General features: G+C 38.9%; 1 protein-coding gene and 1 long non-coding RNA gene across 2 annotated transcripts in view; one reads left to right on the forward strand and one right to left on the reverse strand.

Annotated features, from left to right (window-relative positions):
- astn1 (astrotactin 1) overlaps window positions 1-16,976 on the reverse strand; it is a 406,706-nt gene that overhangs the window by 354,984 nt on the left and 34,746 nt on the right. The window lies entirely within an intron of this gene.
- On the forward strand, window positions 6,513-9,005 carry LOC133018414 (uncharacterized). Its single transcript, XR_009682807.1, has 5 exons — window positions 6,513-6,580; window positions 7,001-7,142; window positions 7,765-7,851; window positions 8,446-8,604; window positions 8,798-9,005. It is a non-coding gene; the product is annotated as an uncharacterized LOC133018414 (long non-coding RNA).

A 16,976-nucleotide genomic window follows, 5' to 3' on the forward strand; every position in this document is an offset into this window, starting at 1 on the left:
TTTACAATGTTGTTGATCTTTGAGTCTGTGAGTCTCCTGCTTTATGTGAAACTAAGGTAATTTAGAATGTTCAATAGACTCTTTACAATAATTCACCGTGTATACGTTAACAACCAGCTGGAAGCTATGATGGAATACTGGCATTACTACATGTCACATGACACCAAATGTGGGCTGGGGGGGGGTCATGCCCCCATAACCCTCAAAGCTTTTCCCCGACAGCATACCCCTGTGGAAAGTCCTGCTCAAATGTAACAGATATTTCCCCCTGCTTGTTACTGTCCACATAAATGGCCCTGAAGAGTCTTTCTGGTACATATAAAAAAACAATCCCAGCACGGCACAAAAGCAGATTTCCGCATGTGCACAAATGGAAAAAAACTAACATTTTCGGCTACACTGCTACAGCTCCATCCTCGGGGAGACACTGAGCAGTCATGCTGCATGTTTCTTTAGCAGCTTTCTTTACTGCTTTTCTTCCCCCAAAAGTTATTTGAGTGAACTTGTCTTTATTCCTCCCCCACGGTGAACAGAAAATTAGGTTTCATCCGGGATCACTCAGGGTAAACTAATTTGTCACCTTTTCATCTGTTTGGTCTACGATCAGCTACATGCATGCTGACACCTGCTTTCAGGACTGACTCTGTGCCTCATACATGCCCGACATTAATATTCCTTTGAACTAAATGTCAGGTTAATCAATGCAGGGCACGACCCTCGCTGAGGGGCCAAGGTGAATGTTAATTATAACAGGAGCAAATTGACTTTCAATTGCAGAGGTTGTTTTAATCAAAAAAAGGCAGATGATGTTAAGCATAAACTGCGCCACAGATCCCCCCTGTGAGTCCTAGTACATCCCCATAAGACCATCGAACGTGAACCGTGACACCACTGGAACAAAAGTGCAGGCAGAGGTAAAGTATGATTCAAACACAGATTGAAAATCTAGACCGCTGACATTATACATCACTGTTTATGTTAATACAATAGTCTTTGGTGAGTTCGAACAAAACAAAAAGGTGTCAAAGATGAGTCCTGCCATGTCACTTCAATTATTGGTGAGCCTTTTAATTTGTCCATGTAGATAAATACATGAATAATAATAAAAGCAGTCTGTGTCTGCTGCTAGGTGGGTTGGGTATCATTTGGAATTTGTCCGATACAAGTGCCTAAACAATGCTAGAAGAAATATTATAATATATAATAACAACAAGACAAAACAGCATTCCACAATAAATATAGCATTTCCATTGCTGAGGCAAATTAGTAGTGGAAATTGAATATTGAGCTATGTTAAATGAAATATACAAATATGTTTTTTTTATTTTATTAGTGTAAACTTCTAACAAATCACATGAAAAATAAAACCTAGCCCAACTGCAGTAATTACTCACTAAATAAATGTTTCATTGCTTAATACCAAATATATCTAAGCTCTAAATTATATCCCCAACCAACACTGGTAGGTTGGGTGGGGTATGGAGATACTTTAATTAGACCATCGTAATGTTAGTTTGTCCAGTACTTTGCTTTATAGCCCAGCAACCTCAGCTTTGTGTTGAGTGCTAACTAGGAAATCTTTGCATGCTAACAAACTAAACTGATATGACCGAGGACATGGTTGACACAATACCTTCTAAACGTCAGTATAGTAGTATGGCAGCTGTGGCTGAGGGGTAGAGTTACAAAGGTTGGCGGCTCGAATCCCAACCCATGCCAAAGTGTCCTTGGGCAAGATGCTGAACCCTCATAGATGTTGAATGCACTAATTGAAAGTTCGCTTAGGATTGAAGCGTCAGCTAAATGACATGTAGTGTAAACAATGCTCATTACATCATGTCAAGACAAGCACATTTTTCGACAGGATATTTTTCCTCAAAATATACTATTTCTGTGTCTATTTTTAACCAAGTGCAAAAATAAACAAATTGAGCTGCACTTTATCCCCGCTCTAAGCTTTTATGGGGGCCCAGGCTTGGAGGCTGAAATTGTAAGCCTGGTTTGAAGATGTTGCTGTTGTGAACAAGCAATTGAGGTAATAGATCCGTGCAACCTGTCCTCTGCATCAGACAGTAAATCCTCCCAGCTCCTAAATCTGTTCCCTGCCAGCATGCTGGCACTGTGCTGTAAAAGTCATCAAGGAGGAGTGAGCAGGAAAACAGAAACACTGAAGCACCTTGCTGCAAGTTGGAGGTTGAATTCCCACCACGGTCAACCAAACTCAAATGTGTGCAATTACAACACCAGAGCTGTCCAACTAAATGTGACGCCCACTGATTGCAACATGGAAATCAGTGCGGTGTTATATAACTATTCAGAACTGATGCTCAAAATGCCATTCTTCTACAGCACAACATCTCAACTCCACATAAACCTTGGTACATGTTCATAAACCGTTTCTTGCAGTTGAAGCTCTCCTCAGGGAGGATGAACGTTCTGTGACGTGTTTAGTCTGGCTGAACTAGATATCACCGGACCCTTTAGAGAACATGGTCTCAGCTCAGTTACAAATTCTGGAGCTTGTGTTGGGAACAGGATCTGATTGTGATCTGATCTAACTCTAAGGTGTACTTGGATGCTGTTGAGCTAAATCAGCAGCTCCTCTCTCCCCTATTTGTATCCTCCAAAACGGTTCAGGCAGATGGCCGCCCACATTAACTGTGGTTCTACAAGAGGTTCCCTTTACCTTACTTTACCTTTTTTCTCTCCACAGTGGCCAAATGTTTGCTTGTGTGTGAACTCTTGAATTTCTCTACAATATTGTGATGTTTTTATCTTACTATGTAAAGTGCCTTGAAACAATATGTGTTGTGATTTGACCGTAGACAATTAAAATGTAATTTCATTGAACAGAGCATATCTTTAGTTAGTGCAGTTATTTTCACCCAGAGCAAGACCTTAACTATTCTGGTGCAAACTGAAAACAGTGGTCCCTCTAAATAGAACATTATAACTATCTGTTTTGATTAAATGTATTTTATTTTTTAATTGGGCAAAAATAAATGTGATAACTTAGTTCTTCAAACTTTTTATTTTCACTGAATCGTTATCAATTAAAAAATAGATAAAAAAAAAGTAAAGACCGAGCATTTTGATTATGGGACAGTTCACATGATTAACTGATATTATAATATTAATCATGTGTTTATGTTCTCCCTCCTGCCCTACGCACCTTCAACCACTGAGCAGAGTGAATGTTGGGACTTGACTTTCAATGATGTATTTGAGGGTTGTTTTAGAGTAAGGAATACAAACAGAACCGAGGTGAAAACTGCAGCAATTCATCCACTGATTCTGATCGGATCAAATAAACTTTGGCTCTGAAAATGGCCTTCGACTGTCTCTATCCTCTGTCAAGCTTTGGAACTGAGCAGAAAATGCTTTGTCAATAACTCACCAAGACCTCCAAGAAAAGGGCTTTTGTGTAACATAACTCAACTATCAAGGAGGGACTTTTAGCCTTGGATTGTTTTGTGAATATGACCTTAGACCCTTTGTGGAAAAAAACAAAAACAGTTTTAGCCTTAAGCCACAGCAGCTCAGTATAATAGGAAAGTTTTCATCTCCTTTACATCTCTCTTCATACACAGGACTTAGGTTCTGTCCCAATACGGCCCTTAGCCAACTTAGCCGATTGGTCCTATCCCTTCGATTTACACCTGGTCGTGAAGGGGTGGTGTTGTCCCATTTCTCTATGTGATGTAGGGGGATGGCCATCCAGCCCTTTAATCCCCCTTCAATCCTAGTGTATTCAGGACCCCCTCTATAAACTAAGAGGTAGACTGAATTACGAACGGGCAAAGCAGATCAACATAGCAACAACTGCGGGTAAGTACAAACACACTGACTGACTGAATTGATAAATAGATAAATCTGTCTTCTCTGTCCTGCAGTCGTCAGATATGTCAGTATTCTAATGTCGGTTGATAACGGTTGTTAATGTTGATATTGTTTGTCATTGTGGTTTCCTTATTCCGAAAGGGAAGACGTTCTAGTCTTCTCCCATGTGGCTCCGTCTGGAGAGGGACACTCCCAACGAAGAGCTCTTCATAGCTTGGTGTAGGGCCAAAGGACAGGCCTTTATATTTTGAATTGCGTAAAACCTGGTGTGTGGGTTGTCAGTCTCTCAAAATAACCACTAGTGACAGATCTTTTAATTTATTTATTTCGTTTTTTCCTGTGTTCCACACTTTTACAGTAAAGGAGCTATAGGTCAGCTATAATTCAGGATGTATTATGTTCTTCATGTGTGTTTGTACTGTAGTTTGAGTGGGTGCTGTGTGTAGATCATATAGAACAGACCCACTGTTAAAAACATGATTCAATTCTGTCATTTCCCACACTGTTGTGTGTGAAAGCTTAAGGCATCTCAAAGGTAATTTCACGCCTGTACTGTTTGCGCTGTGCTGTGTAAGCCCATGTTCAATTATGATACACATGCAAATGCTAATTACAGATTGGTTAACAGTGCTAATCAGCAAAGTCATTATGATGAACAAAACAGAAGATGAGGGAGATAATAAGTGGAACTTTCAGACTAATATTAAAGGAGACAAGGAATTAAAAATTAAAAATCTGGTTTGATTTAAGGTATTTACTTATTTTAACTCACTTGGCATCAGGTTTTTTCTGTAGGAAATTGTTCAGTATAAGCTGAATATGCATTGTTATCCAACGCCATGCAACAGAGTTTGTCATAGTTTCCACTTTGAATCTGATTCTGTAGTTAAATGTGATGAGTCACAATGACTGAATTAAGGTGAAGTGAGGTTGAGGAAGCCCTGAGCCTGCTGTGCGTATTCTTTCCCATTGATGAATCATGTTTCTCTCCCCTCTCACAACCTCTTAACTTCATTACAATGCAACAAAACTATATTTGACGAAAAATGGCCTGAAGCAGCATTTTCCAACCTTTTTTGACTCGTGATTTATTCAAAACTATTAGCAGCCCATCATGAAATTGCAGAAACAGCGAGAGATCCATCCTTTGGTTGTATTTCTGTGAGTGGAATGTTTCTCCCCTGTATCCATCACAGATTTTTCTTGTATGACATGATTCAGTATTATTCATAAGAAGGAGAGGCAGAAACAAATGTGAAATACGTTTTTCACTTCTTTTCATTCCTCATCTTATTAATTATATTATATCCCTTCACATTTATCTTGTGAGCCCCTCAGGTGGTCCTGAGCCACAGGTTATATATAAACCCACATGTGAACATCACTATGAAATGAAGTCAGCAATGGTTGTGTTTAATGCTGAATATTTGACTTTTATCAGACATGAAACCTAAAATCTGAAGTGTGTTTTCTCCCTGACACAGAAAGCCTGAGTTAGGAAGTCATGATAATCTCAAATAAAGTGTCTCTACATTTTACAATTAAGAATTAACACACACAATAAAACTGATAGACAAACTGTTACAGCGAGAGCTGAGAATCCAAACTGGTTAGTAAAGTTAAAGAGCCAGTTTTACCGTTATTGTAAGAAACCACAGCGTATCAATGTGGTGGCAGATTTAACATTGGATTTATAGACTGACTGAAAAAGGTTCTCATCAGCTGTGATTGTCTCCTTGAAAAACAAAGGAGGGAGGTTCCAAATAAAATTCCACTTTTGCCTCTGTAACAAATAAGAGTTGCCATAAAGATCTCTTATTTGTTATAGAAAAAAAATACATATATCGTTAATCAATACAGCCAACCCTTTAAGGGTCATGGGTGGGTTGGAGGTGATCCCAGTAGACCCAGTAGGCAAGAGGTACAGCACACCCTGAACATGTCGCCAGAATATGGAAGGTTGACACACAAGAAGAACAACCATTTACATTCACATTCACACCTATAGAACAGAAACAACAGACAATAGAGAGGAAGGAGACAATGGGACCGAAATATCCAGGTCATGTTCCAACCCAGTCTCATCAGGAAACGTTCAGTGGGAACGTTGGTCCACTTGGACAAACGTTTCCATCTCACAATCTGGCCTATCAGATTGTGAGATGGAAACGTTTGGTCCGCCCATTGTTTTGCATTGACATGTTTTCACGTCACGTGACTCCCGAGTTCCCGTCTACGGAAAGGAAAACATGGCGGACAGTCCTTGTTTTTTCAGATAAAAATATGATTTTGTAACTTAGTCTGGGCATAAAAATACATTCTGACACCATTTCTAGCGAGAAATGTCGTCTTTGCTTCCACAGTCTTCAGCCAGTTCGTGCTTATGATATATATTTTAATAGTTATCACGAATGTTTTTTTCGTTGCTATGATGGTTGCTATGGACGCTGCCATGCCGAGAACCACGTCGTAGCGTGCTGTTTAAATCACCGTCCCTGCGTGGTGTCGTTCAGTGCTCGTGAATGTTATTCATGTTAAATAATATTAATATTTGAGGCTAGATTACACCTCTAATGCGAAGGATCTTGCGAGTCTGTTCAGAGGCGGACATGAGTGTGACACCGGACCGAGTCCGCCACCGGAAATAACGTGTGGCTGTAACATCCGGTCCCTTTAACTAGAAGCTGCGTCAGACACACGGAGCATTTGGGAGACCACGATGTCGTCTTCCTTCTGTCAGGTAAGTAGTTTATTGTTTTTAAAGATCGTTACGATCTAGGTTCACAGTCTGAGTGCTGAGACAGCGGATGTGGAGTCCGTCGATACCCACAATGGATGCTTTTCTTCAGCTAATATGCCATTGTTAGCCACATGCTTCAGCCCACGGTAGCATGTGATTACCTGGGAGGTGAAAACATGGTTATTCAAACCAGTTCAAGATGCTTAGCTCATCATTGAGGGACGCTACAATATAAATATAAACATGAATTTGATTTATGAATGCTTTAGATTAATAAGGAGCGTATTTCTCTACCAATACTTCACAATAACAGATCAATTTGGTTTAATGTATAGAATGTAATATGACAATAATGTTTTCATGTTATGGAGTTGCGATTCATTTTATAAAACAATTCCTATGTTCTGTTTTTTAATCAAGGAGGATCCAAGTGAAGCTACAGGAGTATGATGAAGAGCAAGAAGGGCAGCCTGGAGAGAAAGAGGAGCCGGGTTGAGCCCACTACTCTCATCCACGTACCACGAGGAAGATGAGGGAGAGAAATTATCCTACCATTAAAGAGGTACTTTTAAGTTACATACCAGAAACACCATTTTATATAATGTGCCAAATATACATTTTTATTAAATCCCCAAAGTACGCTGGCTGAAATACAAGTTAATATCCCACTGAAAGAGTTTTGATCAATCATGCTTCCCTGCTGTGGTTGTTCAACTGGGAAAACAACTTTTTCCACAGGAAGGCAAGTAAATTTAAGGAATGCTTGTGCAAAGTTTTCCTCTGTTATGTATAATGATGACCCCCATCAGACATTATGTTAGCAATATTTACACCTTTTCATTTATACTGTTTATTTCTGTCTACATGTGTGAATTTGCCTTTATTAGTTTCAGAAAAGAGCGATCATGTATCGGTCAGTGGGCGGCAGCCCAAGACTCCGCAAACTAGTCTTTAAGCAAAGTAGACGAAGGCATTGAGGTTGCGGCCTGCCATCATTATTATTTTGCTTAAGGGACTGAATATGTTTCATGCAGAAATATTAGCATTTCCCTTATATCTACCAAAACTGCTTGTTTTACAGACTGCAGTTTTGTTTTGATCCGATGTGGTGTGCAAATACTAACCGTATATCTGCAATGGGTTGTTGGGCATTAATATTTGTAACTCTAATTTTGTTTTGACAGACTGTGCAAAGAATGTTGAGAACATCACCACTCTACAGGAATACACAGTCCAGTAATGTGTGTCAGAAGTTCAGTAGTGAACGACAGGTACTGTGGAAAAATGTGTGTCATTGTTGTACAATGTCCTTTGACTCTGTTTACACAAGGTCAACACAAAAAGGTTTGATTGTAAACTGATATTGGTATGAATTCATGTTATACTCCTCTTCACAAGAAACAAACAATTTACAAAAAAAAACACTAGAATTACCGCACTGCGTTGTATGACTCCGCTAACCAGTGCAGTGTCCGTCTACATATTTCTACATATTTTCTCTCATATAAATGTCACTGTAACCTCTTGACAACTGAAACCATAACATGAGGTCAGTGTGGCCTTGACCTTTTGACTTTAAGACAAATACACAGTTAGACAACCCGAAAACATGCAGTAATGCCTCCGGCGACTCGCTATTACAGAGGCATTAAAATGTTAAGTGTAGTAGACTGGATTTTATTGGTGTTACATTGGACATCTTGTATTGGTACACAAAAAATATATTTGGTTTCACATTTTAGATGGCATAAGCAGAGACATCAACTCAGGAAATGGATTTCTGCAGAAAAGAAAGCCTTGTATGTGTGTATATATACATACAAACGCACTTTTAAAACGTTTTGTTTTTTATCATATATTCTCAGGTAGTACTGACGCATTTACGGAGATGGGACATAAGGGCCTTGTCTGCGTGCCCAAGAGAAGATTCCACAGAGTTCAAGCTGAGCAGGCTGCAGCAGGTTTGGAGGAATCCTCCTCTGAAGAGGAAACATGGCGAGGTTCTTCTCCACTGATGAAGAAATGTGAGTGCTGTGATTAGGTCAAATCTGCTAAAATGCTACTGTGGCTCCTGGGCCCTGCTATTAGCTTGGTGTTTGGTAGCTGTTAGCTTTAGCATATTTATTTTTTAGGGGCCTGTCTGACGTTTATTTTTTTTTTTAAAAATCAGAGGGAACCATCTTCATAATTTAACACTGGTTTCTTTGTGTCCTTCAGATCTTCTCAAGAGAAGCTGCCTCAGCTCCACGGTCCCTCCTGCAGCCTCCACTCCTGATGCTAACCCCCCGGTCTCCATCACACCATCCGGGCAGATCTGGAGTCACAGAACTTTGTCCAGAGCTGCCGTCTGAGAATTGTTGATCATATAATTTTCAGCAGATGCCTTAATGTAATGTTTGTGCACAATAAATGACATTGATCATAACATATTGGTATTTCCTTGCAGTCATACACCATGATATTGGCAGATAAGATGTTGATTACATTAAAGCAGTGAATGCTCTGCTTTAAGCAACATAAACACACAATGATCCAATGGATTTGAAGTAGAATGGGCACGTTACATTCTGTAGAGAGTAACTCAGTAACGGAAGTCAGAAAATAACTTTATCTGAGGTTCAGTCAGTTATAGTCACAGCAAAGCACACAGGTCTTGTTGTCTAAGTGGCAACCATATCATATTGTTTAAGATGTGTAACATCAAGCTTGTGTATCAGGGCTAAATACATCCAGTCATAAGTAAGTTCACCCTCTTGTTAACACTAAAAGTAGGTGACCCAGATGTTTCACAATGCAATCTGATAAGGTCTTATGAGAAACATTCTTAACATTAAAGAAATGAACACAGAGGATAGCAATAGATGTTTCACTTTAAATCAGTAGCTGGTAATCGGCAGACTGACTTATTCAAACACATTAATACTACAATGAATGAGGCAGGGGTTTGCTATCAGAAATTATTTCTGGGACATTAATTTAAAAGATCTCCAGTATAAGCAAATGTGTTCTAAAATTGGTTTACATCCAAGTGAGAGGCTGTCCCATCTCATGGATTTAAGATATATATATTGTTTGTATTAGCTGTCCCTCAGTGAAGTACTTGCACTTCTTGAAAAGCTCTATATAAATAAGATGTATTATTGTTTATACATTGCCCTCTAGTATATGTTTTCCTAAGTCATTGTAGATACAGAAACAACAGTATGGTTCAGGTGACAGTAAGTGGAAGGTGAAGGTCATTTCCATGAGCTCAAGAGAAACCTAATGTGACGATATAGTTGATTTCTGATAGGAAGCACCTGCCTCATTCATTGTAGTATTAATGTGTTTGAATAAGTCAGTCTGCCGATTACCAGCTACTGATTTAAAGTGAAACATCTATTGCTATCCTCTGTGTTCATTTCTTTAATGTTAAGAATGTTTCTCATAAGACCTTAAACATTTAAACAGCACGCTACGACGTGGTTCTCGGCATGGCAGCGTCCATAGCAACCATCATAGCAACGAAAAACACATTCGTGATAACTATTAAAATATATATCATAAGCACGAACTGGCTGAAGACTGTGGAAGCAAAGACCACATTTCTCGCTAGAAATGGTGTCAGAATGTATTTTTATGCCCAGACTAAGTTACAAAATCATATTTTTATCTGAAAAAACAAGGACTGTCCGCCATGTTTTCCTTTCCGTAGACGGGAACTCGGGAGTCACGTGACGTGAAAACACGTCAATGCAAAACAATGGGCGGACCAAACGTTTCCATCTCACAATCTGATAGGCCAGATTGTGAGATGGAAACGTTTGTCCAAGTGGACCAACGTTCCCACTGAACGTTTCCTGATGAGACTGGGTTGCATGTTCATAATAGAAGACCTGGACGTGGATTCAAGATCAGAACACCTTTCCTGATGTTGTGAAAGTTCTCCCGGTAAAAGAGTTGCACTTGTACAGGACTCGTTCCCCTGACATCAAAGCCCGGAGCCCTAATTTACTTTTCAGTTTTCAATTGCAAGGGAAAGACAGAGGAGCGGCCCTCAGGGTAATGAAATGTCATAACCAATTATGCTTATGACAAAGGATCCGTGAGTCATCTGCTTTATTGAAATTAAACATCTTTCAGACCTTCAAGCAATGGGTGCAAGAACACTTTTTTTCTTATTTTACATGATTTTCTACACAGATAGAATGCAATTATCTGATCTCCATTGATATCTTAATTTGTAAGAGCACAACACAATAAGTCAATGAAATTCCTTCTATCCAGGGAAATAATTAAGAACCTGCATGTAACCTAGAATGTCAACAGACCTCAGTCCCTCCCAGTTATCGGGAGGTTCGTTCCCTAATTTGCTGAAGGACCACTTCAAGCAGGATGGAGACGTAGTGACGAGTGGCAAGTGGCAAGTGGCTGATTTAAAATTGACTTGAGCCGAGAGTGGATAATTAGGAACCTGTCAGAGACCGACTTCATACATTTACTGGCAATTTAACAAATCAAGTCATGTCTGTAAAGAGGCATGTTATCACTGTTCTCTACATGTCACTCAGACAACCTGCCCACTGAGAGCCTGGTTTCACATTGGCCACTGTTCTGAAGTCTGAATACAATACAGTCACAATAATGAGCACAGGATGAAGATCCATAGGGTCTGTGAACAACTTTTACTTTTCATCTAAACTAAATTAGTACTTAATAAAACAGAACTATAGCTAGGATTTAATGAAGGTCAAATTCCCTATATGCACCCCAACCTAAAACTGACAGACTAGCCACTGAAACAAGTCCTGATGTTAGACTGTACACTTTCTTTTTAAAGGCTCTGAAAAATAATAGTGGTATTCATATGAGAAGATACTAAAATCCCTCTGTTTAAATACAATTTTTTTGCCTAATATTTAAAATACTGACCCTATGAACATAATAATCTGCCTAAACACTGAACATATGGTAAAGGCTGTGACAATATGGATTTTTTTCTCACCATGGTGTTAAAGCAACATAATATTGCAATTAAGCGGTTTATTTACAGAATTACATATATTTGTTCCAAATAAAATATCAACACCGACGATAACATAATGATCTGCACCTATTTTAAATGAGTAAAATCTCTCTTCAGACCTGTGTGCACTCCACTCGCTCTCTCCCTTTCTCTCACACACAAGCACTCAAACACACACAGACAGTGTCACCTGACACATGTGTCAACTCAGACTGGGTAAAAATAAGAATTTGGGAAAATTGGCAATGAATGGAGAGCCGGAGGAGATGGCAGGGCACAGTATTCTTTTCAATCTCTAGATAACATTCCATGAATGCACTGCAAGCCCAAGGACAGGACAAGATACGATGACCTGGGGTGCCTGCCACCACCAAAATATTGGTGTTGTACTCACAGTGTTGACAAGGTGCATGGCTCAGGTTTACATACTGTGTGACCCATCTAATGGTGGAAGTCCCTGATGTTCCTTCTTTACTTTCCTAATTTTCGCATATCACATAAATCCACAGCACTGACTTTGCTCTTTATTCATCAGAAATTGGAACCAAGAGCTCCATCACGTGTGTGAGGGCACATCTGGGACTAAGGCTTCAGGTAAGGACTGTGCATGGCTCGCGTCTGGGACATGACCCAACCCCTTTTTCCAACAGGGTAGAGAATTAGGGACCTGAAGCCTGAGGATGAACCAGGTGGCTGGTGATGCTGTTTCTCTGTTGAGTGTAATTCCCAGGAAGGACTGTCCGTACAAAAAGGTTGTTTTGTAACAAGACACGTCAGCAGGGCCGGTTATAGATCTCAAATAATATGATGAGCAGAGGCTGTCTGCTAACAACTCCATTCAGCAGTTATGGTAATCCCAGTTTTTCCACTTATTCTCTGTGATCAATATTAAGCTACCTTTAGTGAAACTCAATACTGAGTGCTCACATTAACAGGATTCCAATGAAGAGAGCGCCGCTAGATATGTAATGTGAAAATCTGGGAAAAGTGTTGGATTAGATTCAGGTACTGTTTGTCCCAGGACGAGGGAGTCATCAGTATATCAACAATCACAAAACCTTTGTAGGGATGCTGCTGTTAACGTCATTGTTTATTTTCTTTAAAAGCATGACTTGCTCCATTACATTAACTGTGTGTTTATTATTGTAACCTTGACAACATAGGTCTGCTTATATTAGATCAATACTTATTCTAACCAAAACCATTATCTTTCCATAGTTATGTTTATAAGACATGACAACTAAATGTAAACTGAAACTGTTACACATTTACACTGAACCTTTGTATAGAGGTTACGGATGATCCACCAATGTAAATAGTCTGGGAATAGAATTGGGTTTCCAACCTCTCATTTCAACAGAAATGCCAAAGCAGTTTTACTGAAGTACAGAACCAACAGCTCACTATGCACTGCCAAATCTGCACAGACTTTACTTTATATTACATCTCTATACTTTCATGCCCTGTGCACTACACTTAACACCAAAGTAATAAAGGAACAGGCAATGATTTCCATGTTATAACATCCCAATACTTCCCTTGGATGTGGATCCACATGAGGTATTATATTGAAACATAGCATGTCATACGCAATGAAGTCATATTACTCAACTGTCTTGGGAGCTCCATGACTTGTACGTCCTGAACTTGTGTTCCTGTGTCGCCTCACCACACCACATCTCCCTTCCCCTCGGCTGAGTGACAGGAAGCTGAACTGGATTCCTCTGCACAACCCAGTCGTCCCGTCTTGTTGAATTAAAGGAAAGCTAATCTTAATTAGTGTTAATAGAAGTCAATGAAGACTATGAGGAACAAGTGCCAATGGGCTTGAGCAATTAACCTAATATTTACTGGCTGCGACTCCCGGGAGGTGCTAGCCTGCATCTGTCTCTCACTGCCTCTGCTCTGACATGATGTCCTGCTGCTCTCAGTCATTGAAAGGAAAAAAAGTAGACGATCGCAGATTAATTAGGATAAGGGTGTCGAGAGTGAATCGGAGAAGAGGGTAATGTTGGTAAGAACAAAATAATTGAAAAGGAGACTCATTAAGTCTACTTTGTCAAAAATTCTGCTGAACGTGGATTTCCCAACTATATTGAGGTTGCTTTGACAAGTTTGAAAGGTGTTCATTATAAACTTAACCTGCAAGGTGGTCTCATTTGTTGTGCTTTTGCTTTTATATACCTTGTTAAAATTGTTTGGTATCTTTTTTTTAGCAAAATGTTGCCTTTTTGACGAGACTTTTTTTTCACCTTGGCATCGTATATCAATATATTGGACCCAAAAATAAATGTGTTTCCAGTTTAAAATCCATACATTTGCTCAATTAAGTATTTTCTATTTTGAAAAACATAGATGCCGGTTGTACATGCAAAGTTAAGATAGTAAAACTGATTAATATGTATCTAACTAAAATAAAAGAGGGTGTCATCATAGATATTTTTTCCTTTATAGCTGTGCAACTCTTCCAAACAGTTTATGTAATCAATTATTAAAATGCATACATCCCTGTCTTCATATGCAGAGTGAGGCGAGTTCCAGAGGAAGACAAAAACAACAAAATAAAACACTTCGCATTAATAGTTGGGGTTCATTTTTCTGTCCACTTGTTGGAAACACAAACCATCACAATCTCTGTCCACTTTTCTCCCTCATTAACCTCTCTGAGCTCTCCACTCAGTGTCCCCTACCTCACCCTTCTCTTGAATATTCAGCCTTGAGTATCAGCAGATTCACCTTTTCGTTCCCGTTTCTCACTACGACAACAAAAGACGGAAATATCAGGTTCAATACAACTGTTGTGTCATCCTATCTCGCATTTGTTAACTCACTTGTATACGATTTTTTACATCAAATTTTACATAATTTCTTCCTTTTATACTTTGTCTATCAACACCAAACAAAACTAGCGCTACTTTCAACTCAGAGCTTTGGACTGAGGTTGAAAGCAGCGCCGCAGGTGAGTCTGTTTATACGCCGGGACATCTTGAACCAGCCATGTGATTTGAGGATCGGCGTCTCATGAGGGTAAAGTCCTTTCTTTAAGTACTTCCCCGATACATAACTTTGCATCTATTATCTATTGTGCTACATGCATGTGACGGCGTGAACACTTAACTTTCAAATGCACCACAGCTCTTCACTCGAGTGAGGAGCCTCTTCTGATCAATGAGGACACAATGTTCATTTTAGTTAAGCTCCCATCTTTACAGCAGGAATTCATGCAGCCTTAACAAACTGACTCTGTGGCTCTAAGATGGTGAGAAACAATGTCAGACTTGTCAATTGCAGCCGTGCTCGGATTCAAAAATGAATGGTTCACACAAGCAAGAGCGAACGCAGGAAAAACAGAAACAAAAAAAAACATTGCAGGCCTAAGTTATGAACATCTGTTGTAAGACAGATGTGGGAGCAAACATTGCCGACGTGGGTTCAACAACCCTTCACCCCAACTACGTAATGAAAAATAGAAAAAAGCAATATGGAACAACATAGTAACAGAAATAAACCCCACAGATTTATCTCCCTGACAGATAGAATAAAACAATAAGAAACAGTCAAAGAGTCAAAGAACGATGCTCAATATATAACTTGTGCAAACTAAACTATTACAACTTACATTACAAATAAACGTAACTATATTATAGTGATGAATTGATGTTGTATAAAACATCTTTACAAAGATAGCATGGATTTAATATATAATTGGACGATAGATGGTTTATCTCACACTTGATATTTAAATGGTGATTGTTATTGTGTAGACTCTGGCTTCAAATGTGCAAGATGGCAGTCTTCAAATACTGGGTGTTTTGGTTTAATATCTGGATTGTGGGAGGGAGTGGAGGCATTTGTATGTACAGTCTATGGTGTGTAGAGAAATATGCAACACATCTCAAAAAGTGTCAGAAATGATGATTGATCTGGCAGCAGACCAATTTTTTTTCTGTATGAGATTCCAAAGCAACCTTTCCTATTTGAAAACATTGTACCTTCATTACCAGAGAATAAGAAGCATTGGCCGAGTTTTATCTCATTGGTTTTTTCATGCTTGCATTATAATTTGCTCTTGATGCTGTTAATTCCCACTTCTTCAGATGTATCTGTTGTCACTATAATGGACATTTTCACATCACTCATTCCTTTCAAACCGCCATACTTGATGCTCTGCTGCTCAGATCACAAGACTAAATTACATTGCAGTAGGTTTATTTTCAATTTATGTTAAACTTCTGCTGGTGAAACATTACATTTTCTGAATATGTTTCAGTTTGAAAAACATCCAGTGGCTCAGACTGCATAATCGCCTTCTCTGTTGTCATGCTTTTAATTTGAAATGCACAGAAGTGATGCGATTAACAGTGGTTACAAAAAAAAAGCCAAGTGGAATCAGCTGAAATTAACAAACAAATGAAAACATTGAATTTCTGTCCAATAATTAAGCTATAAGAACAGCTATTGATGTAATTTCTGCAGGTAAAATGAACATTATACAAACGTTACAATGATAAGTATTGTCATTCTACTTTGTTAAATCAGTGATGTGTTACTGGATATGTTAACACTTACTCTTCCTGCACATCTGTATTATGAGCCACTCTCACTTTCTTAGCAGGTGTCTAATGTGAAACATCTGCATGAGGCGACAATAGTTTAACAATGATTGAAAACAAACAGCAAGGTAACAGCGAGCGCAAATTGAAACATTTTGCAGAAGTGTATTATTTCATCAATAATGGTTTAAAATCTATTTAAAAAAGAGCCAAGCTGAATATATTTAAATTTGAGTAACAGACTGCATTTAAGCTTTATTTGTGCACAGTTTTATTTGAGAAGTTGTGGGGTGATAATAATGAAAAGAGATAACAAACAGTAAGTCAAACTTTATAAACACCATGAAATGAAGAGATGTGTGTCATGTGTGGCAGATATGAAATGATGGATAATTAAAATACATCACTGAAACATTTGACTCCCTGGTGGGACGCTGGAAGCTTTAGAAAACAAAAGGAAAAGGAAAAGGGTTTTTTAAGTAGCCCCCTGCGCTTCCACTTAATTGCATTAGGTCTGATGTTATATGACAAAGTTTCCCCACATAAAACTTTATTAGTGCAGATAACAGGGCTGGATACAAACAACAACACAACCTTTAACTGTCACCTGTGACAATTAAACCTCTGAAGCTATCAAGTGACTTATTACACGCACAAGGGACTTCAGATACTGATCAGTCAAAATCTCCATTTAATAAGCTGCATGGAAACAGCAGCACACTGCAAATAAACTGCAGCACGTAGAGCTTGAATAGTAAAAACCCTGGCCAGTGCCTGTTGATTACTGACAGGCTCACACTTAAACAAAATTGTTCATAAAGATTAACTAGTTCACATG

The sequence above is a fragment of the Limanda limanda genome, chromosome 13 (assembly GCF_963576545.1).
Source record: "Limanda limanda chromosome 13, fLimLim1.1, whole genome shotgun sequence".
Lineage (NCBI taxonomy): Eukaryota > Metazoa > Chordata > Actinopteri > Pleuronectiformes > Pleuronectidae > Limanda > Limanda limanda.